We start from the raw sequence: 23,124 nt of genomic DNA on the forward strand, positions 1-23,124 counted from the left end.
ATGTGGTTACATTGGAGGGTCTTCAGAGGAGGTTCACCTGGTTGATTCCAAAGATGGACAATAGGAGGTTGAGGAGTGACCTTATAGAGGTTTATAAAATGACGATATATATAGATAGGATTTGGAGATGCCGGTGTTGGACTGGGGTGTACAAAGTTAAAAATCACACAACATCAGATTATTGTTCAACAAGTGTAATTGGAAGCACTAGCTTTTGGAGCGCTGCTCCTTCATCAGGTGGTTGTGGTGTACACAATTGTAAGACACAGAATTTATAGCAAAAGTTTACAATGTGATGTAACTGAAATTATACATTGAAAAATACCTTGATTGTTTGTTAAGTTTCTCATCTGTGAGAATGACCATGTTGGTTTCACTTCTTTCATATGTAAATCACAAAACTTTTTTAAAAGTTACAGTCTCAGGTTTACTTTAACAATTGGTGTCAGCCCAGATAATGGTGGTGAATCTGTGGAAGTCATTATCCCAGAGTATGGTGCATGCAGGAATATTAAGTAAATTTAAGGAGGAGACAGGCAGATTTTTAACTAGTAATGGTTTGAAAGGTTATGGAGAATAGGCAGGAGAGTGGAGTTGAACCTGAGATGAGATCAGACATGATTGTATTGAATGGTGGAGCAGGCTCAAGGGACTGAATGGCCTCCTCCTGCTCCTAGTTCTTATTAGAATGTGTTGCTGGTTCTTCAGGCTGGCCAACATACCACCTGTAATTTGGAATCATACTCAAAGAGTTTTATGGTATGAAATTATTTTCTTTCGCTTAAATAGATTCAACCTCAAATAGCGTTGTCACTTTCTGTAATATCATCTAGTGCAATGTTGCAAAGTCTGCGATTGCATGCTGTTTGAGAAATCAGCCTGAAATTTTCTATCAGTCGGTGAAACATTTAGACTCATGGGAATAAAAGCATACATTGAATGTGACAAGGAAAAGCTGACAACAAAATTATATTCTTGGATCAAAAAAATATACTTACAGAATAAAGAACAGGAATATTTTTTAAAAGTATACCATCTTGATTGACACACATCTGCATTACAGAAAGAGCACTGCACTGTCACTTTTTGAAAGCGGTGTTAAACAAGGCTAAGCAGTGTTAAACCTCACATGGCCTCTGAAGGGATTGTAATGCCCATAGCACTATTTTTTTAGATCAAATTCCCTCCAGTGTGGAAACAGGCCCTTCGGCCCAGCCAGTCCAACCGACCCTCCGAAGAGCAACCCACCCAGACCCATTTCCCTCTGACTGATGCAGTTAACACTATGGGCAATTTAGTATGGCCAATTCACCTGGCCTGCACAAGGAAACCAGAGCACCCGGAGGAAACCCACGCAGATACAGGGAGAATGTGCAAACTCCACACAGACAGTCGTTCGAGGCTGGAATCGAACCTGGGACCTTGGCATGTGAGGCAGCAGTGCTAACCACTGAGCCACTGTGCTGCCCTTTGAAGAAGAGTGAGGGGGGAATCTAGTACTTACCTTCCCAACAACACTATTAAAGTAGTTTAAGTGGTCTGTTTTCTTATCACTGTTTGTGGGATCGTAGTGAACCTTAGATCTCCTTGCATTCTAACAATGGCCACGTAAGCAACATAAGCCACTGGCTGTGAACTGCCTTGGGATGCCCTAAGGTTGTGAAGGAGTGAAATAAATGCAACACCTTTCTTTCTGTGTTAGATGAGGTAGGGTTAATGAATATCCCTACAGCAGACAGATGGGAATCAATTATATCTGAGCAAACAATAACGTTAATTCAGTATTCATAAGCTGTCATAAAGCACACCTTGAAGTAGTAGCTGTGGAGGAATTTAATCCCTTGATCGTGGTAGTGTCTTTAATGTTTTGATAGTGAAGGTTCTGTTTCTCTGTGTCAGAATCAGCATTGATGCAGTCATCGCTATGTAATGAGAGGAACTATTAGAATTGGCAATATACCATGTGTGAGTATGTATCTTTGTAAATTTAACAGGCTTTGTCAGTTGACAACTTAAAAACATACTGACGTCAGGATACCTTAGACAAGAAGGAAATGGAGAACAGTACTGAACAATGGTATGCCTGAGGAAATGCATTTGGCTGCTAATGCACCTTATGTAAGATAAGTAATGCAGTAAGGGATTGCTAGCAGTTCCAGGAATTTTTTAATTATCATTTTTACTGCAACCTGGCAGCATGGCCACTGTTTCACTGGTCAGGAGGGCTGCCACTTTGCTCCTGCCAACAAAACAGTTAATCGGGCCAATGATGGAAAGCGTTCCTGAAGCACTCACTGTTTGACTAATTAAGCATGTCAATTAGTGCTGGATCCAAAAGGTGGAATATGGGCCTTCCCATTCACGACTAAATTTGTGAGGTGGTGGGAAGTGGGATGGTAATTCCTCAGGGCAAACCTGCCTGATCTTTTGCTCTTCCTAGCATAAGTCATAGAAGTTTACAGCACATAGCAAGGCTCTTCAGCCCATCAAGTTTGTGCTGGTTGAAAGCGGACACGTAACTATTTCAATCCCAGTATAGTCATAGGCATAGATAACCACAGCCCAGAAAAAGGCCCTCTTTCCATCGGGTCTACACCAGTCAAAACCAATCGTCTGATTATTCAAATCCCATTTTCCAGCCCTTGGCCCAGAGCCTTGCATACCTTAACATTACGAGTGCAGCTCAAAATCCTTCTTAAGTGCTGTGAGGATTTATGTCTCTACCACATTTACAGGCAATGAGATTTCCAGATTCCCACCACTCTGAGTGAAAAAGATTTTCCTTACATTGTCTTTAATCCTCCTGACCCTCATCTTAATCTATGCCTCCGATCAGTGATCCCTCCATCAAGGGAAAATGATCCTCCTTGTCTACCCTATCTGTGCTCCTCATAATTTTATCCAATTTAATCACATCGCCCCTCAGTATCCTCTACTCCAAAGAGAACAAGCCCAGTTTATCCAATTCTGCTGAAGAGTCACCAGACTCAAAACATTAACTCTGCTTTCTCCCCCCAAATGCAATTTCTGTTTCACCAACAATTTCTTTTTGGTTTTCAGATCTCCTACACTTTGATACTTTATTATCTCAGTCTATCTTATCTCCCATCAACTCTACCAATTTTCAGGAGGGAAAAATCGTGGCCATCAAGTACAAAAATAACCGCTGTCTAAAACACTTTTAAAATTCTCTTTGTGGCTTTGCAGATGTTGGAATTCAGATCACCATTAGCCCTCCGAGTGCTGTGGATTAACTTAATTGTCCAGGAGACCTCAGAGTAGTGTCCTAAGCCCAACATCTTTAGCTGATTTGTGAATTGTTGGCCTTATTGTTCAGCCCTTTGAGTATAGGAGTTGGGAAGTCATGCTGAGGTTGTACAGGACATTGGTGAGGCCTCTTCGGGAATATTGTGTCCAGTTCTGGTTGCCCAGTTATAGAAAGAATACAATTAAGCTGGAGAGGGTTTGGAAGAGATTTACCCAGATGTTACCGGGTAAGGAAAGTTTGAATTATGAAGAAAGGCTTGATAGGCTAGGACTATTTTCACTGGAGCACAGGAGGTTGAGAGGTGACCTGATTGAAGTTTATAAAATAATGAGGGGTAAAGGTGGTGTTAATGGTAGTTGCTTTTTCCCTAGGATGGGGGATTTCAGACTAGGGGGCACATTTTCAAGATGAGAGGAAAAAGATTTAAAAAAGGCATTAGGAGCAAATATTTTACACAGTGGTTTCTTCATGTGTGGAATGAACTTCCAGAAGAAGTGATGGATGTGGGTGCAATTACAATGTTTAAAAGACATTTGGATAAGGACATGAATAGGAAAGAGTTGGAGGGATACGAGCCAGGAGTAGGCAGGTGGGACTAGTTAGACTAAAATGTCTGTTTCTGTGCTGTATGACTATATGACTCCATAACCTTTCTTCCATGATAGATTCTGCAGAGGAAATGGTTGCTGAGATTTGCAAATGTTCCAAACTCTACCACTCCTCAGATTCTGAAACCATCTGTGCCAGTTGTTTTGATCCCAGCTGATGGTAACATTGGTCAGATAATACAACAAAACCTGACTTGATAGATTATATATTTGATTTTTGCAGTTGATTAACTTAACGATCTGTAACTGAAATGAAGTCACACAATGGTCCAGATTCCTTAGCAAAAGAGCATAAGCTTGTTACAAAAAGATGAAAAAAAAATTACATATATAAGACTGTTAGAAAGATCTTAACACAAGCATCAAAACAGAGTTCCAACCTGTTTCTCACAACCATCTGTTAAACAGATTCAATTCAATATCAACTTTTCAAATCTTTACTTAATTAACACTTTCCAGTTTTTTTTACTCTCAAAATAAGGATTTACCCATTTAAGACAGAGACGTAGAGGAATTTCTTCTCTCAGAGGCTGGTGAATCTGTGGAATGTTTTACCACGGACGGCTGTGGGGTTTGGGTCTTTAAGTTCTTTCGAGGCTGAAATAAGCAGAATTTTAAACAATAAGGGATGAAAGAGTTATGGGGAAAAGGCAAAGAAGTGAAGTTGACAATTCCAAGGGGTCAGTGATTCACTCATTGAATGGTGGAACAGACTTGATGGGCTGAATGGCCTACATCTTTTGATCTTGAAGGGTATAGACAATTTTATAGTCCAATGACATGAACCTTTCATAACTCTGATACCATAAACTTTCTCAGTTCTTATAAGTTGAAAATTTCTATCCAAACTCTCCAGACTTGGGAGCTTCACAGACTAGAATGCATTTCCACAAATGTGACTGCTTCCTTTGAACTAACCTGGAAATAAATCGGTTCTTCTCTCAGCTGAACTCTAAGTTTTTCTGAACTAAACCTTTGAATCTTTTGTTCTGAATTCAAGACTAAACTAATTACCTCAAAGTGTTTATTCTGCCGGCCATAAACCTAACAGTATAAGCATTTGATCCATTAATCCCCATGGGTTCTCCTTGGCACTGTACTACAGCCATACACTTTATTGTAACCAATGTATTTTGGTGACTGTTGCAAATCTGTTGATTTCAGAACTTGCAATAAAAACCTTCACAAAGCTAACCAATTGCCTTTTTTTTAAGCAGTATAAACTTCAAATGTCCAATATATATGCATTTTACACCTTTCATTACAACAGATGTAGCAAAGCCTGGACAACGTTCAGTTTTGGGCTGAAAAATCACAAATACCATCCATGCTACACAATTGCCAGGCAATGGCCATCTCCAACAAAGGAGAATTAAACAGTTTTTTTCTTGACACTCAATGACATTACCTTTGCTGAATTTCCAACCATTAACATTCTACAGTCTGCTACTGACCAGAATGCTTGCTGAACAAGTCATATAAATTCTGTGGCTACATGAACGCACCCGTGGGCTGAGAATTTGATGGTGGAAGATGCATCTCCTGAATCCATAGTGCCTGTCAACTATCTATAGGATTTAGGTCATGGGTGTGATGGAATACTCTCCACTTACTTAGATTTATGCAACTCTAATAAAACTCAAAAGAGGATCCACACATTCCAAGACTAAGCAACTTGCTTGATTTTCACCCCATCCAGCATTTACACATTGACTCTCTCCACTGCCAACAGTTTCAGAAGTATGTACATCTACAAGACTGCAGCAACTCACATATGCTCCTTTGGCAGCACCTGTCAAACCACTGTCCTTTACCAACAGTAGGACACAAAATGTAGATACAGGCACATGGAAACAGAGCAAGTTATCCAAATCACACAACATCTTAATTTGGCACTCTATCTGTATCCCTGCTGGGTCAAAATCCAGGGAATCACAGAATCATAGAGTACAGAAGGCGTTCTTTGGCCCATCTAGTCTGCACCAATGAGAAAACTACAGTAAACTTACACTAGAAATCTTTCTCTAAAAGAACTGTAGATGTACCTACACCAGATGGATTACAACATTTAAAAAAGGTAGCTCTCCACTGCTTTCTGAAAGAAAAGGCAGTAGATGGTAGTCTTGGGAGCAATGCTCAAATACCAAAATTGAACTTTAAAAGATGCTGTCACGGTGTGGATTCAGTTACTCCTGAATATATTTTGAAAATGGTGGGGGTCACTGGCTGGGCCAGCATTTTTGCCCAATCCCAATTGCCCTTAAAAAAAAGGTGTAGGTGAGCCACTTTCTCAAGTAGTCACAGACCATTTAATATAGGTACACCCACAGTCTTTTAAGGAGAATATTCCTGCATGTTGATGCAACAGAAGTGAAGAGGTGGTAATATAGTTCCAAATTAGGATGTTTTGTGACTTGTGTGAATAATCTCTAAGGATTTGAAAGGTAAATCTGGTATTATTTATTTATTAACCAAACCAGTGATGAAGCTATGCTCAAATGAACTGCTAATATGACAAATATGAAAACTACACTTCTTAAAATTGTTTATCAAGTAGCTCTTTTTTAAATAAATGATCTGCAATCTCCAACATGGATGATAGAAGCACTTAAGAAGAAGGGAAATATATTAAAGGATTTCATTAAGGAAAATCAGTTTCAAAAGTATATCCTACAGTTTGGCAACAAGCCATATGGCCCATCAAGTCCACACCAACCCTCCATAGAACATCCCATCCTACATCTGCAACCCTGCATTACCCATGGATAATATTCCTAGCCTTCATGATCCTGAACACTATGTGCACTTTAGCAAGGCCAAATCACCTAACCTGCACATCTTTCAACTGTGGGAGAAATATGGAGCATCCAGGAGAAATCCACACAGACACTGGGAGAATGTGCAAATTTCACACAGACAGTTGTCCTGGGTTGGAATCAAACCCAGATTCCTGGTGCTGTGAAGCAGTGCTAACCACTGAATTCAGACCAATTAATAAAACCTTCATGAAGCTAACCAAAATCTAACTGCCTTTGAATTAGAATAGGTTGGATTAGAAAAGTAAACAATAAGTGAATAAATTAAAAAATAAAACATTGAGAATGGAAAACAAAGTGCTGATGGTGATTATGTTTTTCATTTAAAAAAATCGTGAAGTGTTTTAATATCATAGTGTAAAAACACAGTAATTACTACACCACTAAAATTAGAGCCATCTTAAAACTGAAATGTTACATTTTATGTCAGTATTTTGTATCAGTTTCAGTAACTCTTAATTTGGAATTATAAAGCATTAAAGAAGATAACATCAAGTTAAAAATGTCAGTTTGTGGCTGTATGGAGATAGATGGTATCATATTAAATTAAAACAAAGTAATTTTGCATCAAGTGTCACTATTAAAAAGATGGTCCAAACCAACAGTCAAGGAGGAGCTTATTATTATTTGAAATATTTGTTGCCTTGCTGTGAATGTGCCTGACTGGGAGCAATTACATCCAGCATTGAAAATGTTATTTAATTTGTCATCACTTTACATCTTTTCAAATTTTTGTAAGGTGTTAATTGATGAAATAGTCACATTGGTCATTTAATTATTACTTGCTGATTATGTTAAGTGTGGCACAGCTGCACTCATCGTGTTTAGTTAACACGAGTTAGCATAACATTGTTTCTGAAATAACAATTTGTAATGCAAATAATTACAGCTCTCGTCATATCACTTATTGTGATACTCACTTAATTTTCCAATGATTGTGTCTAGTTTAAATTTGTCAATCCCAAATATGTAGCATTAGCCATGCAGTATTTTTGACTAACCAAACATTTCAGTAGGAACATACAATACTCAGTTGCAATAGAGTATCAACATGAGCAGTCTACAGAGCTGCCATTTTTAACTTGCAATTAACTCTTTCATGCCCAGGAATGCCAAGTCATATCTAAGCTTCAAAATAATGATATATTTCAAAAAACTGGCTAAGAATTTGGTGGCCACCATTATTTTATTCACTCATGGGACATGGTTCGTTGGTTGGGTCAGCATTTATTGCTTGTCTCTAGTTGCCCTTGAGAAAGTGATGATGAGCCACCTTCTTGAACCATTGCAGTCCATTGTAACAACCAAGTTTAAGAGTCAACCACATTTTTGTACGTCTGGAGTCACAGCAGTTTCTTTTCCTAAAGGACATTAGTGAATTAGATAGGTTTTTCCAACAATTGACAATAGTTTTATGGTCATTATTAGACTCTTAATCTTTTGTATAAACTTCAAATTGCACCATCTGTCAAGGCAAGATTGAAATCTGCGTTCCTAGATGATTACCAGGGTCTAATAATATTAATAATAATAATTGCACTCGGCCATCGCCTCTCTAGGTCACCTGACTTTTCTTTGGTTTAGAAACAATCTTTTGTATCAAGAGGGAGTAAAAAAAATTCCAGGTTGATAGGAGTCAATGCCCTTCCCTTGAACCAACTTTTAAAAAAGTATCATCTGATTTGAATGAGGGGTTAAACAATAACATAGACTGTTGGAATCAATATGAACTCTGCCTCCTATTTGGAAAAATGACTTATGGAAATTCACATGAAGGCAGCCATGCTTTCTTTATCTGTTTGACATAAACTGTTTTCAGACCAAAGCCACTGAACCAGCAGACCAGCCAGCTTTTGAATGAAAGTTGAAAAAAATACCCTGCAAGATTTAAAGCAGCCAGAATGTGCAACATATTCCCATTAAGGTTTGCCTGAAAACCAACTCCTATCTAATCAATTGCAAGGAACTTCACAATCTTTTTCCTTTACAACACTTTCACTTCAATTTTAAAGCATCAAAATTTTTCTCATACACTATAGGTCTTTTACATGAGACAGCAAAGATCATAAATCAGATAATGAAATAAATGAAATTTGAAAATCTGTATTACCTTTATCTATGTCCTGTCTTTATATGTTTGAGTGTGAGACTGAGTTGACATTCTGTTTAATGTGGGTAAGCCATGAAAATAAATAACCTATAGTTATTTATAAAAGATTTCTTCTGAATTATCTAATTTGGATAGATATCAAACATGAAGGAATATGTTTGGCCATTCCACATAAATCATACTGATTGCAGACATGTTCTACACAACAGTATGCCAAGACCCCTTTAAGAAACAGAAGTTAGTGCAAGCAATTATGACAGCTAAATTGCTTAGTCTCAGAAAACAATACACAGTTAACTAGTGCCTAGGCAATATAATCTTACTGGATGCCATTGTATGGTTTTAGGGGTGTTTATAAAGCCTGAAAGATAGATTCTCGAGCCCAAGGTTTTGCCTACTGTGATTAAACCTATCCCTTAAGTGATGAATTTTGTAGCTTTCAAAATATGTGGGAGATATCAGACAAAAAACAAATGCATGTGTCAACCATTAATGCATATGATTAGAATTTAAAGCAATTATTATAAATGTCTGAGAATTATGTTCTGTTTTCCATTGGGACCAAACTGTCCTTTGGAGGGCTAATACTATCTTGTAAATTAGTAAATCAGTGTTTTGTTGCCCTGAATGTTTGCTGATTCAGAAACATTATTGCATGTGATAGCACTTAGCTGAAGATTGCTCTCTGTAAATCAGATGCTTTTATAATTGACAAAATGAACATTCTTGCAATGTAATGTCTTTCAGTGCAATAATGCTATTTAATACAAAAGCCCTTACTATAGACACTCTGTTTATGGCCCAAGCTTATGGCCCAAGCTAGACCATTTTTGTTCGAAATACAAAAAACTGAGGGACATGATTAACGATCTGCTTGAGCTCACTCCAATTAAAGCAGATAAAATTCAGACCAAATGCTGCAACAATGATTTCAATGTGTAACCCAGTACACCCTGACAGAACAGTGCACTAACAACTTGCAAGGGTTTGCATGTGTTCTACCTCCTAGTGGTTATTTGCATCTCGGGAAAGAGAGCTGTACTGAATTGTTGTTGCCACAACTAGAGAAAATGGAAATGGAGCATCAGGAGAGAGAGGATCCCTCAGTATTCATCAATGTGTTGCTGGAGATCCTAGCCAAGGCGATCAATAGAAGGAAAGATGCAAAGTTTCTATAAGGTAGTAGGACGCTCTCAAAGAATGTTGTCTGAATAGAATGGGAGTTTAAAGATAGTTTACACAGCTGTGAGGCAGCATCTGGTGGCCAATGTCTATGCCCTTCAGAAACACAAAATGGAAACCACCCAATGTTACAGTGCTGCACTGCAATGCTGGACTACCGTACAGGCTCAGACAATTACCATTGTGTTACAGACGTGTCTGCGCGAGTTTCCTCCGGGTGCTCTGGTTTCCTCCCACAGTCCAAAGATGTGCCGGCCAGGTGAATTGGCCATGCTAAATTGCCCATAGTGTTAGGTGCATTAGTCAGAGGGAAATGGATCTGGGTGGGTTACTCTTCGGAGGGTCGGTGTGGACTGGTTGGGCCGAAGGGCCTGTTTCCACACTGTAAAGAATCTAATCTAAATCTAATCTCAGTGCTCAAGGAAAGATGCATGCTCTCTGACAGTCCAGCAATTTATTTTCCAAGAAGTTTCTCAGATTGACAAGGGATTGATGAAGGACTGGCAATGACAGACCTGTTGTCCTTTCTCAGGGCAACAATATTCTTAGCCCCCCCCCCCCAACATCTGCCTCGCTTTTGCCTCTGCCCTCACCCATCCACCCATCCGATGTAGTGCCCTCCTAAGTCAGAGCCTTTTAGAACTGGATCTGTTCAGGTTTGTCTTGCAATCTCTTCCACAATGTACAATAGCACCTTTCCACTAGCCATGGGGCAGCCATTGGGGTGACAATGCTTCAGAACACCAAGTCAGGCAATGGCACCATGACAACTGGCACTAAAAGAATGCCCAGGGGGAATAGTTGACCTCTGTGTGTAAAATTGGATGTATATCAGATCAAAACATGAAAGTTTTTTTATGGGAGACCTTTCTAAGGAGCTGACCAATGTAATGCTGTTTTAGGGTGTCTCAGATAATGGGGGAATCGTGGACACTTCGTGAAAAAAAGAAATAGTTTCAGGGAAACTGGAATCTGACAAAATGCTCTCAAGCAGCCAACCTGGAGAGAAATACTCTAGGATGCACCATGCCTCATTTTCTCTTTTCCCTCTTCTAACCCCATCTTCCCCTTCCTTCTAAGATGGCCTCCAGATTTCAATGAGAATTGTTTGCAGCCTCATAGTGGCACTGTTATGGAGGATGCAATAAAGTCTGGTGAACATAGACAGCCACTCTGGCAAATACTGGAGTGATCCCCCATGAAGTTCAAGTGTTGGAAACATTGCTGGAGCATGCCAATGATCTGGTCCATAGTGGTGGCTTTTGCCATAAGCTTGTTGTGCTTGGTGTGATCAGGTGGTATAGAGGGGTCATGAACCTTGAATAGTGAGCAACCCTTGTGCCCAGAAGATTCTCTGTGAAGGAGAAAAAAGTGATCTCTGAAGGAAAGCTGATGCCATGAATGGGGGCATTCACCAATGCAGTGTTGTACTGGATTATACACTCATTATATGTTGAATGGTGCTTGCAGTATGTATGTCCCTTTTCATTAGCTTGGGAGACTTACAGTGGAAATCAACAGTTCCTGTGCCATTAAGAATCTGGATCCCCCAGAAAAACACCCTACCCTCTAATTCTGCTTCACCTGCTGAGGAAGCAAGTAATATTTTCTGCTTTTCCAGCACAGATGATCTCCATCACCTCCTGGATATATTTAAAGACAACATGAAGCTTTAGAAATGTCATCCACTCTCATCAGGAAAGATCTGTTATGAAGGGTGCTGTATAGGAACTATATAAAAGTTCAAAGTCTTTGTAACATTTGTAGCTGCTTGATTTACAGTAAGGGTACAGGTTGTGTTAAAGGACATGATATAGCTTTATGATCACATGCAATATTATAAAGATTAATATATGGCCAGCAGCAATTCAATTACAGACACTATTGGTTGTTTAAAGAACATGAACTGGTGTTCTCTCAGTATACATGACCATAAACAATGGGTGCTTACTAGTTACATGGCAGTAATTCAATCAGAAGATGCTGATTGCATATCTTGAATGTGTAATGTGGAGGTAGGTGAAGTACTCTTGAATAACATCGTTGTTATTGGGACCTCCTCTTCGCCTTCAATAAGCTTACCAATTTGCAACTTTCACTTTACATTTGTTAGTAATGCCAAACAGCCACAGACATTGAAGCCATGGTTCCAATATTCTATGAATCATTAAATCGTGCTGCCTCCCAGTAGGTATGCAGCCAACTGCCAAACACAAGCCACAGTACTTCCACAAAAGTTACCAAATCAGCAGTGAGTCAAAAGTATCTCAACTGTAAATTAGTGGTTGCCTTTCTAAATAATGCTGGTGGTGTTGATGAATGGAGGAGCTCATGCTGATCTTCAGTGATTTAATGATAAATACAAGCGTTGAGTGGATATGTGTAGACCAAGTTAGTGAAATGAGTGTCCAATCGGCCAGGATGGCTGAATCATAAAATCTCTACAGTGTGGAAGCTGGCCACTCAGCCTATTGAGTCGACACCAACCCTCTGAAGAGCATCCCATCCAGATCTTATTTCCCCCCCCCCCGCCCCACACACACACACATATACACACACACACACATACACTACCCCTGTAATCCTGATTTCCCATGGCTAATCCACCTAGCCTGCACATCCCTGGATACTATGGACAATTTATCATGGCCAATCCATCTAACCTGCTCATCTTTGGACTATGGGAGAAATCCGGAGTACTCTGAAGATACCCACACTGCCTGACATCACATTAGAACCTCTTCTGATATTTACCTGTACATACTAGCCACATCCATAATTAGAGTACTTCACAGTGTGAGGCACTGCGTAAGTTGTGTCAGGTGGAACCAATAGTGCGGCAAGTCCCATTTTCGTCCATCAAGGAGCATTGTCACCAATGGGCAGCATGGAGTACACTTGTATTGTCAGAATGTTTGGATAGGAGTGTTTGTGCTTCTCTGAATCAAAGATTAGAAATTGTGTGGAGAAAGATTAGATATCTTGCTGCATTTTCAGAAAATCGATTTTGGATGGATACAAATATCCAAATTTCATGGTGTTTGGCCAAATCAGTGTTCACCCTGATTGGAACCACAAAAATTGTTGTAAGTTTCTGGCAACCTTAAAGCTATTCATATGGTTAGGAAGCTTGGAGCACGTGCAATTGATTCCTACTTAGGTAAGGGTTTCCTTTTGGATTGGAGAAGTGGAGTTAGCCAAACAAAAGAAAATTAAAATTCCGATTGCACTTATATAAAACAGAAAAAATGAATAAATTTGTCTTTTTTTTGTCCAAGTAGATTCTACATTGAAAGTTGTAATGATTGAACTGGCTGACGAGAAAAGAAAACATGAATCAAATCCTGAAACATGGAATTAATTATTTTATCTCTTAAAGCAAAATGTAAAGCATTTCTTACCTGATGACTCAATGTTTCTGTTGACCTTTTATATATCCAATACTGTTCTTTAATTTGCGTGTTAATCCCTTATGGTCCATTGGGTACAGTTATTCAATTTTGGATACTCGCATGATGAGTCAATGCCCAGATTCCTTGGCAGTATAATGAAGCATAAACATCCACATTTCCTAGTTAGTAATCACAGTCCTGAGGCATGCCAGTAAATATCAATCAGAGGTTTAATTATCTGGCAGGGTCTCCCTTTTCATTCTCTAGCATATTTGTTCCGGTCCTACGCAGTTCAGAGAAAAGGAACATTACTCTGTCCTCTGGCTAGCTGGGGAAGTTCATGTAATTACTTGCCTATCTTGCTTGGGTTTTAGCTTTGTCTTTCCAAATGTATTAATCTTAAAGTTTCTGAAGATGAATGTGAAGTTTAGTGAAATCAAATTCTCATTTTTACTTGCTATAGCGCTTTAACCATTTTCTGTGGTGGATTCAGACCTGGTGCACAATGGATTGCAATTTCTCTCCTTTTTATCCCTAAGTGTTCTATGCAGAGTTTGAAATCAGTACCATCTGTCTCAGTTCAATTAAACCTCATGTCTTGTGTATGAAAAGGCACTGTTACATAACCTCTTTTAAAACTTGGTCTCCTAAATTTTAATTTTGATCCTGAAAGTCATCAAATAGAAAGTCATTAAAGCCAATGAAGGAATCTAGCCAAAACCATTGGAAGGTTTTGCAAGGATTAAGACATCAGCAGTTGTTATCCCTGGAGGTTAAGTTTATACTCAGTGTAACTGGATTATAAAAAAAAGCAAGTTGCCAAGTTTACAATATAATCCGAGACTGGAAGAAATTAGTTGAACGCATTGGATGGAATTAGATGTAATAGAATTGATAAAAATTATTTGATACATCTTGGAACTAGGATTTACAACATATGTAGAAAGCATTCATGGGCAATAATGCTGCACAATTCTGACTTCCATCAACTATTCTCAGAAAACAATTAGATCAGAAATAATCTATGGCTCACGTCAGAGTGAGAAAAATATTGAACACATTCATAACCATTTTATTTTAGAAATGGATTAATATTCTCCTGAAATAGCAAAGGGAAGAGTTTCAGATAACTACAGTTGTTACTCCTTCCCATAATTTCAGGGCCATATAGATTTTTAAATTTAATTTCCATTTATGGATTTTAGGCTAATAATGACAGACACAATTGCAAGCATTTCAGCAACAACTAACGAACTTGCATTTGTGCCTTATGTGTCCAAATACATAACAATGGAGATGACAGATAATCAGGTCTAGGGTGCTGAATAGATTGGGCACAGAAGGAACAGGAGAGAAATAATTAACAGACAATTTAATAGGTTTGCCTATTCTTTTTCAAAGCTCTATTTCAATCTTAATGGATAATGTGAGATAATGTGTGGTATAGCAGAATTCTCCAACATCAATGGGGACTCAGATTTTGTACACATTTCATGTTGGCTCATGCAGTCAGAGAGAAATTGATGAGTTACGGAAGGAATGTAGTCCAATCCTGTCAATTCAATATTTATTTTGTTCGAATGATTTGATAATTCAGTTTTTGCATCAAAATGATTTTGATCTGTCTGGAATAGATTTAAACTCCATGTTGAATGATTAGGCTCAATCAGTTTTCCTCCTAACCTGGCCATCTGGACATTGAAAGATAAACCAGAGTTGAATCTATTATCATTTGTGGGTAGGGTATAAGCCTAATAGTGATGTGTCTCATACTGATGGCCTGATAGGGCTATGGTTTTAGAGGGAAATCAGCCACACAGGTTAAGGCTCTTGGCTTTGTCAAAAACAAGCATCCATACTGTCTTGCATTTCAATCCTGTACTAGACAAGGTTCAAGTTTTTAAAAATATTTCTGTAAGGCTTATTCTGCTCACAAATATCTGAAAATTTTCTCCAATATTTGTTCAGCAATATATACATGCTTCCTGTTTATAAGAATAGAAGAAATAGGAGCAGGAATAGGCCATTCAGCCCATCAAGTCTGCCCTGCCATTTTATAAGATCATAGCTGATCTACTCTAGGCCTCAACTCCTTTCCCATGTCAGCTTCTCACAGCCTTTAATTTGGGGTGGCATGGTGGCTTAGCAGCTTAGCACTGCTGCCAAAATGCGCAAGGAGCCAGGTTCAATTCCAGCCTCAGGCAACTGTCTGTGTGGGATTTACACATTCTCCCAGTGACTGTGTAGGTTTCCTCTGGATGCTCTGGTTTCCTGGCACAGTCCAAAGATGTGAAAGTCAGGTGGATTAACTGTGAGGTTATTGGGATAGAGTAAGGGGGGTGGCGAGTCTGGGTGGGATGCTCTTTGAAGGGTCGTTGTGGAGTATTGGTCCAAATGGCCTGTTCCACACTGTGGGGATTCTATAAATCCTCAATATTTCAAAATCTACCAGTTTCCTTTTTAAATATTTTTAATGATCTAACCTTCTCAACTCTCTGGGGTAAAGAATTCCAGATATTGACTACCCTTTGGGAGAAGAAATTCCTTTGCATCTCAGATTGAAATGAATGTCTCCTTATTCTGTAATTATAACCCCATTTTGAGAATTTCCCACTAGTGGAGACATCTTCTGAATATCTATCATGCCAAGCCATCTCAAAGTCCTGCAAGTTTCAATAGGTTGACCCCTCATTCTTCTAAACTCTAATGAATAAAGGTCTAACCTGTTTCCTGAAGAAGGGCTCAAGCCTGAAACGTCGATTCTCCTGTTCCCTGGATGCTGCCTGACCTGCTGCGCTTTTCCAGCAACACATTTTCAGCTCTGATCTCCAGCATCTGCAGTCCTCACTTTCTCCTCTAACCTGTTTAGCCCTTTTTAATGTGTCAACTCTTCATTCCAGGAATCAGCCTGATGAATCCCTTTTGAATTACCTCCAAAGTCTGTTCTTTCTTTAATACAGGAGCCAAATTTGTATGTCACACTCTAGGTTTGCTCTCATTAACACCCTGTACAATTGAAACAAGACTTGCTTAATTTTAACTCCACCACCTGAGCAATGAGGTTTGCCTTATTATTTACATGGCATGCTTGCATGGTAACTTTGTGTTTCACCCACAAGAACATGAACTCAGAACACTCTGATCTGCATGCGTTTGGAGTCTCTCTTTCCATTTAAATAACAATCTGCTTTTGGTTCTTCAGACTAAGGTATGTGACTTCACATTTTTTTACCTTTTCTGACACATTTTTGCTCATTCACTCAACCTATCAACACCCGTTTGCAGATTCCTGATGTCTTCATCACATTATGCGTTCCATATATTTTTGTATAAATTTAGATAAATGACACTTTCCCTCCTCTTCCAAGTATTAACAGGAAAAAACTGAAACCACAGGATCCTTGTGGCAGTTCACTATTTTCAACTTGAAGAAGACCCATTGATCCCAACTCTCTGTCTTCTGTTGTTAACCAGCCATCAATCTAATACATTAGCACCAGTTGCTTCTATCATGTGTGATAACCGTTTATATGGCACCTTGCTGAATGCCTCCTGGAAATCCAGTGACACTAATCTGGTGGTGCCCCTTTATCAATTCTGTTTGTATATCTGTGAAGGACTCGCGCAAATTTGTCAAAATATGACATCCCCTTCACAAACCATGTTGACTCTGTTTGAATAATTGTCAAATAAGCTTTTCTAATAGTTATGCTATTTCTTCCTTAGTAGTGGACTCTAACTTTTTCCCAAAGACAGATGTTAGGCTAATTAGTCAATAGCTTTCTGCTTTCTAGCTCCCATCTTTTTTCAAAAGCAACATCACGCAAGTGGTTCACAATCTGGTTGAACACCTCCTGGAATCCAGTGAGTGCTGAAATATTTCACCAAATGCCTCTACTAAACATGTGGAGAATCATTGACACTGATCCAGCTGCCTCAGAGCCAGCTGTCAGAGTGAACAGAATGCTTGACATTCCTGTACTTATCTGACAGCCAGGGCTCCCTGATTATAACTATTAATCTAGTCTATGACTGGGCACTCTGGTCACCTGGCTGACCTCATTACAATCACCACATCCCTCCCCCTCTGAGTCTGAGGATATAGGCTAGGTTTTTTTTGTGCGTAGCTTCGCCTGAGGCTTATAGCACTGGGTCTGGTTCTTCCAACTCCACCTGTAATACGGGTGATGTGTAATACACAGTAGCTCGCCTCTTGCACCCAGAGCATCTCAAAAGAAACTTACTCGCTTCTTCAGGCAACAAAGGCATTGAGACTGTAACATCTACCATGTCCAATTCAGATTCTGAGGTATCTTCAACACTTGATGGAGAGGGAGAGTCTACAGGTTCCAGAAGAGTCGGAAAGGCAGTTGAGGAGCTGGGCATGTTTTGCTTCTGGGCCGTTTGCAAGTTTGCAGCTTCCATATGACTCACGTGCGTATACAGGACTGTCAGACCTATCCGAACTTTCTACCTCATTGGGCCTGACCTTATGTTGACCATGCCTCTTACCTGTGCAGAGCCATTCCCATGATTCCTATTCCAAATTTTGTCCCCATGACTGGATTTGTATCCTGAAAATTTAAAACCATTGCAGACTTTTCCAGTGCTAGTACCACTGGTGTATATCTGCCAGTGAGAGAAGGCTCCATGCATCCGCTTGGCCTCCCGGACAGTGTTCCAACTTGTAATTATACACAATTAGTATTAGTGCTCAACACTGCATTTGGCCTGAAGCTAAGGGCAGCACTTTCTTGTCCATGTTAAGTAGACCTAGCAGAGGTTTGGTGTCATTATTATTACAAATTTCCATCCTTAAAGGCATTGATGGAACCTCTGACTCCAAATATGACAGCCAAACCTTCCTCCTCTGATTAGGCATATTTACACTTTGCATTAGCCAAGTCCTGAATACATAAGTTATTGGGCATTCTCTTCCATTCAGCCACCTGTGAGCTAATATTACTCTGATGCCATACACATATCAATATCTCACTTAGGATCATAGTATGTCAACACCTTAGAGGGTGATAGCTGTTTCTTCACTTTTCTGAAAGCTGTGGCTGGTCTACACGATCGTTTCCAATTCTGACCCTTTTTTTAAGAATGGATGTAAAGGTGCTAGGATGAAGGTCAGGCTATGTGTGAATTTTCTGTAATTATTCACCAGCCCAAGGGAAAACCTAAGCTCCGGTACAGACGTGGGAGCCAGGACACTTTCGATTGCCCTCGTGTTTTATTCCAACTGGTGTAATCCAGTCTTGTCACCTCTGTAGCTCTCGTAGGTCATGTGGGGCGCCTGGAACACACATTTTTCCTTTCTAAGGCATATGCCTGCCAGGGAGAAATATCTAAGGACTGTGTCCAAGTTCTGTACGTGCTTGTTGAGAGTAACTGATTAACAGCTCCAATCAAGGAACTTATATTCTATGAGGTCCACCTGGATGATCTCTTTACAATTGCTACAACAGTCTAATTAAATAGACCTAAGGATTGATTGGATGACTTTGGCTTCTAAGTTTCTCAGTTCCTAACTTGTTTTTCCAATATTTTGTGACCGAGGTTTGAATTGAAATTAATATTTTTATTATTTTTTAAAATAGGAATTTAAAATCTGGTGAGGTATTCCATAGCTGATGCTGTTCAGAGCATTCTGCATCGAGATAATGCCCCACTGATACATTTTCTGATTATTAATGATTTGTGCCTTGTATCTGTTCAACATTGTGAAGAATTAATTGAAGCACTTTGTGGAAGTTTCAGAGCCATTGACACTCAGCTCTCTTGTATAAGCGTCTTTGGTTAATCTTGATTAACCAAAGAAAGAGAGGATATCTATTAAGAAGGGCTGTTACAGTGATTGTATGTAAGCTTCGAAATCCTTTGGATTAACAAATGGCAGAGGTTTAAGAAGTAACAGGCAAGAATGGAGTGAATCAGTAGAGACAAGGGTCTGACTGGCAGAGCAGCCTGATGCCTTGGTAGATTGTTACTGAAAGGTGAGGTCATTCTTCATGATGATGCAGCAAGGAAATTTGTCTTCCCCTTTGGGTTTTGCCTGCACAGATATGCAGTCAAGCCTCAAGCCATTATCACTGTTCTTGCTCACTCTCTGTGTGAGCCCTAGTCATGGGTGACTGTGCAGTATCAAGATTGGTCAGGCCGTCACATACTTGATGATGCCACCGAGACTCTGCTGTCTGTATTTCATTGAGGAGGTACAGCCTTCACAGGTACATTGATGTGTTAACCTGGCAGAGCAGTTGCCAGTAAGCAGATACAAGACTCTGCACAGTTAGCCTGTGGTTCCCTGGTAGGTAGTTTGCAGGAAATTCTCTTCTCTTCAACTCTGCCTGCTAGATGTTAGCAGGACAAGACATAACCTCAGAATGATTCGGAGATGCCGGTGTTGGACTGGGGTGTACAAAGTTAAAAATTGCACAACACCAGGTTATAGTCCAACAGGTTTAATTGGAAGCACACTAGCTTTCGGAACGACGAAGGAGCGTCGCTCTGAAAGCTAGTGTGCTTCCAATTAAACCTGTTGGACTATAACCTGGTGTTGTGTGATTTTTAACTTCTAACCTCAGAATGTTTATCATTCTAACCTTTCCTCCTAAGTAACCTGTCAGTTTTTACTGAGTTACAAAACTTTTGGTTCCAATTATCCTTCTCCTCTACCACACCTCTCCCCCATCTTCCCACCCAGGGTCAGCTGGTAAGGAGGGGTGTAAAATTGTGTGGCATTGTGGGGGGGTTCCCATTCCTGTCACCTACTCACCTCCGCTGATAGATTACCAGCAGCAATACTATGTCTAATGGCCCACTCATTCTTGGCCTAATTAAGATTAGATTAGATTCCCTACAGTGTGGAAATAGGCCCTTTGGCCCAACAAGTGCACACTGACCCTCCGAAGAGCAGCCCACCCAGACCCATTCCCCTACGTTTACCCCTGACTAATGCACCTAACACTACGGGCAATTAGCATGGCCAATTAACCTAACCTGCACATCTTTGGACTGTGGGAGCACCCGGGGGAGACCCATGCAGACACGGGGAGAACGTGCAAACTCCACACAGACTGTTGCCCGAGATCGGTATCGAATCCGAGTCCCTGACGCTGTGAGGCAGCAATGCTAACCACTGAGCCACCGTGCCACCCGTTAGGCCCTGAATTGTCCAAATAATGGCTACTTCAGGACTTCACCCCCATTGTCACAAGTAATTTGTCAGCAGTCAGAGTGCCCATGCCACGCAACTGTGAACTTGAGGGTGAGGTGTCCCTCCAGTTCCTATGCAAACGGTAAGAGCTGCCCACACTTGCTCTTTCCACAGGAATACCCTGAGGTTGTTGGTATTGGGAGATATTTATCAGCCTGTGCAAGAGAACATGTGTTGAAGTATGACAACATCTGCTGACTATATTTTTACATTATATCTGCTGTAAGCCAAACATAGAAAAGATTTCTAGGAATACAGCAGAAGTCAACCATTTACCATTTGAAATTTTCTATCATTCAACGAGGTCAGGGATGATATATCAATTTTAAACTTAAAATTGATTTAGCATCAATTGCCATTTAAGAGAAAGATTTTCAAATTTCAACCACCATTATGTGGAGAAATATTTCTTAATTTCAATCTCAAAAGGTTTTCTTTTAATATTTAGTCTTCCACTCCCCAGCCAGTGCCAATAATTTCTCTGTATGTACCATATTCATTTCCCTGTTTTGCTTCAAATACACTTCAATATCCTGCCCACCACTGATTCAATAATAAATTAAAATACATGACTTTCCATGCCGTCACTTGAGTCATTCATAAATATCATGAATAATTGAGGACCCAAAATAGATTCCTGTAGGACACCACCAGTCATATCTGTCACCACTCACTATCCATATCTCTGTCTCCTGTCCCTTAGTTAATTTTCAAACCTGGTCTATGATATGCCTTCAATTCTGTGGATTTTAACTTAGATGGTAGCTTTGGATGAGGGTCTTCAACAAATGTCCCATAGTCATTCCAAATACATGCTTTAGTTACCTCTTCAAAAATCTCATTCAGCTTTTTAGATGCAACATACCAAGATGGCTGACTGGTCAGTTGAAATATTTCAAGGAGTTTATTTCTGTCTTTATTTATAGATTCTAATAATTTCCTAACCACTAATGTTAGGCTAACTAGTTTATAGTTTGCTAGTTTTCCTTTCCCATGTTTCTTAAATAGCATTGAGATACCTTACCTCAATGAATATAAACTATCACCAAAACTTAATAGAGCACAACAAAATTAGAAATAATTACTTTTAACAAATGGAATCACCTGGTCTCCAATCCAAAGGTGCTATTTAGGAAATTAGGAGCATAACATAATTCTATTGCTACTATCACCAAGGCCTGCACCGGCAGTGGCTCCACATGGGACCACATCCTAGGCTTCCGTGCTCACCGCAGCGTCCCTACTTCTCATTGCGGCATAGTAAATTTCCTGATCTTCTCTGGCTAAAGGTGAGGTGCCAGAGGACTAGAGGACTGCGAACATTGCCCAAGTATTATTTAAGAAGGAAGGAAGGGACAGGAATTTCCAGGCCGATTAGCTTAACCTTAGTGTCATAGTGCTCAGCAGTTAGTACTGCTACCTCACAGCAGTAGGGACCTGAGGTTTGCACGTTCTCCCCAGTTCTGCTGGGTGCTCTGAATTCCTTCCTCAGCCCAAAAATGTGCAGGTTAGGTAGATTGGCCATGCTAGATTTCCCATAGTGTCCAGGAATGTGCAGACGAGATGGATTAGACACGGGAAATGCAGGGTTGTAAAGTAAGGGCCGGAAGCTCTTTGGAGGGTTTGTGTGGACTCAATAGGCTGATTGTCCTGCTTCCACCCTGTAGGGATTCTACTTGAATAGTCTCCACAGGGAATACTAATGTTGGATTTCCCTGACTGCTTATTTTGATCTATATTCACTTTTGACACTTCTAGGCTAGGGATTGGTAACTACACTAATTAAGCAACTTCATTAAAGGAATGTAAACTTCATTAAGTATCAACTCATCAATCCATTTGAAGTTGTCAGAAGAAATACATAATAAAAGTGATTTCCGCATCCATTATGGTAGTTCAAAATTAATCACATTTCTAAAAGGCATAAAAAAAGGAACTTGTCTCTCCCTTCCTGAAGAAGGGCTTATGCCCAAAACGTCAATTCTCCTGTTCCCTGGATGCTGCCTGACCTGCTGCGCTTTTCCAGCAACACATTTTCAGCTCTCCCTGGTGTAGTACGGACAATGGTGAGAAGGGTGGGAAAATACAGACAGAATGAAAACATTAAAATCCTGACATCAAGAAAAGGTTTTGTGACTTTTCAAGCCTTAAATGGCAACTTCAGAATCTTGCCATTGAGTCACCACTACCTTACTGACAAAGCATTTTAAAAACGCCATCTTGCCTTATTTATAAATCACTTCTAATTCTCCTCTCCTTCCCCGAGAAATTACATGGCACCAATTCCAGACAAATAAATCAGAGCAGGAACCTGGTGGCTGCAGCTCACCCAATGCTTGTCCCAGTCATTATTCAACTAGTTTTCAAACCAATGTCCCCTTAATCTTTTGTACCACTCAGGGTCTCACACATCATTAACACTCCCCAAATGCATCACCTCACATTTTTCCAGGTGGAATTCCATTTGCCAATGCTCTACCTGTCTGACATGTCCATTGATATCCTCCTCACCAGTTACTATCCGCC

At 39.9% G+C, this 23,124-nt stretch overlaps 1 long non-coding RNA gene across 1 annotated transcript in view; it reads right to left on the reverse strand.

Annotated features, from left to right (window-relative positions):
- LOC122558943 (uncharacterized) overlaps positions 1-13,580 on the reverse strand; it is a 61,607-nt gene extending 48,027 nt beyond the window's left edge. The window contains exons 1-2 of the long non-coding RNA XR_015759381.1: positions 13,386-13,580; positions 4,365-4,473 (exon numbers count right to left, since the gene is read on the reverse strand). This is a non-coding gene — a long non-coding RNA (uncharacterized LOC122558943). The remainder of the gene's footprint in view (positions 1-4,364; positions 4,474-13,385) is intronic.
- Between the last annotated feature and the right edge of the window lie 9,544 nt (positions 13,581-23,124).

Source organism: Chiloscyllium plagiosum, unplaced genomic scaffold (genome assembly GCF_037043375.1).
Source record: "Chiloscyllium plagiosum isolate Xiang-an unplaced genomic scaffold, Cpla_swu_hap1 HiC_scaffold_14, whole genome shotgun sequence".
NCBI lineage: Eukaryota > Metazoa > Chordata > Chondrichthyes > Orectolobiformes > Hemiscylliidae > Chiloscyllium > Chiloscyllium plagiosum.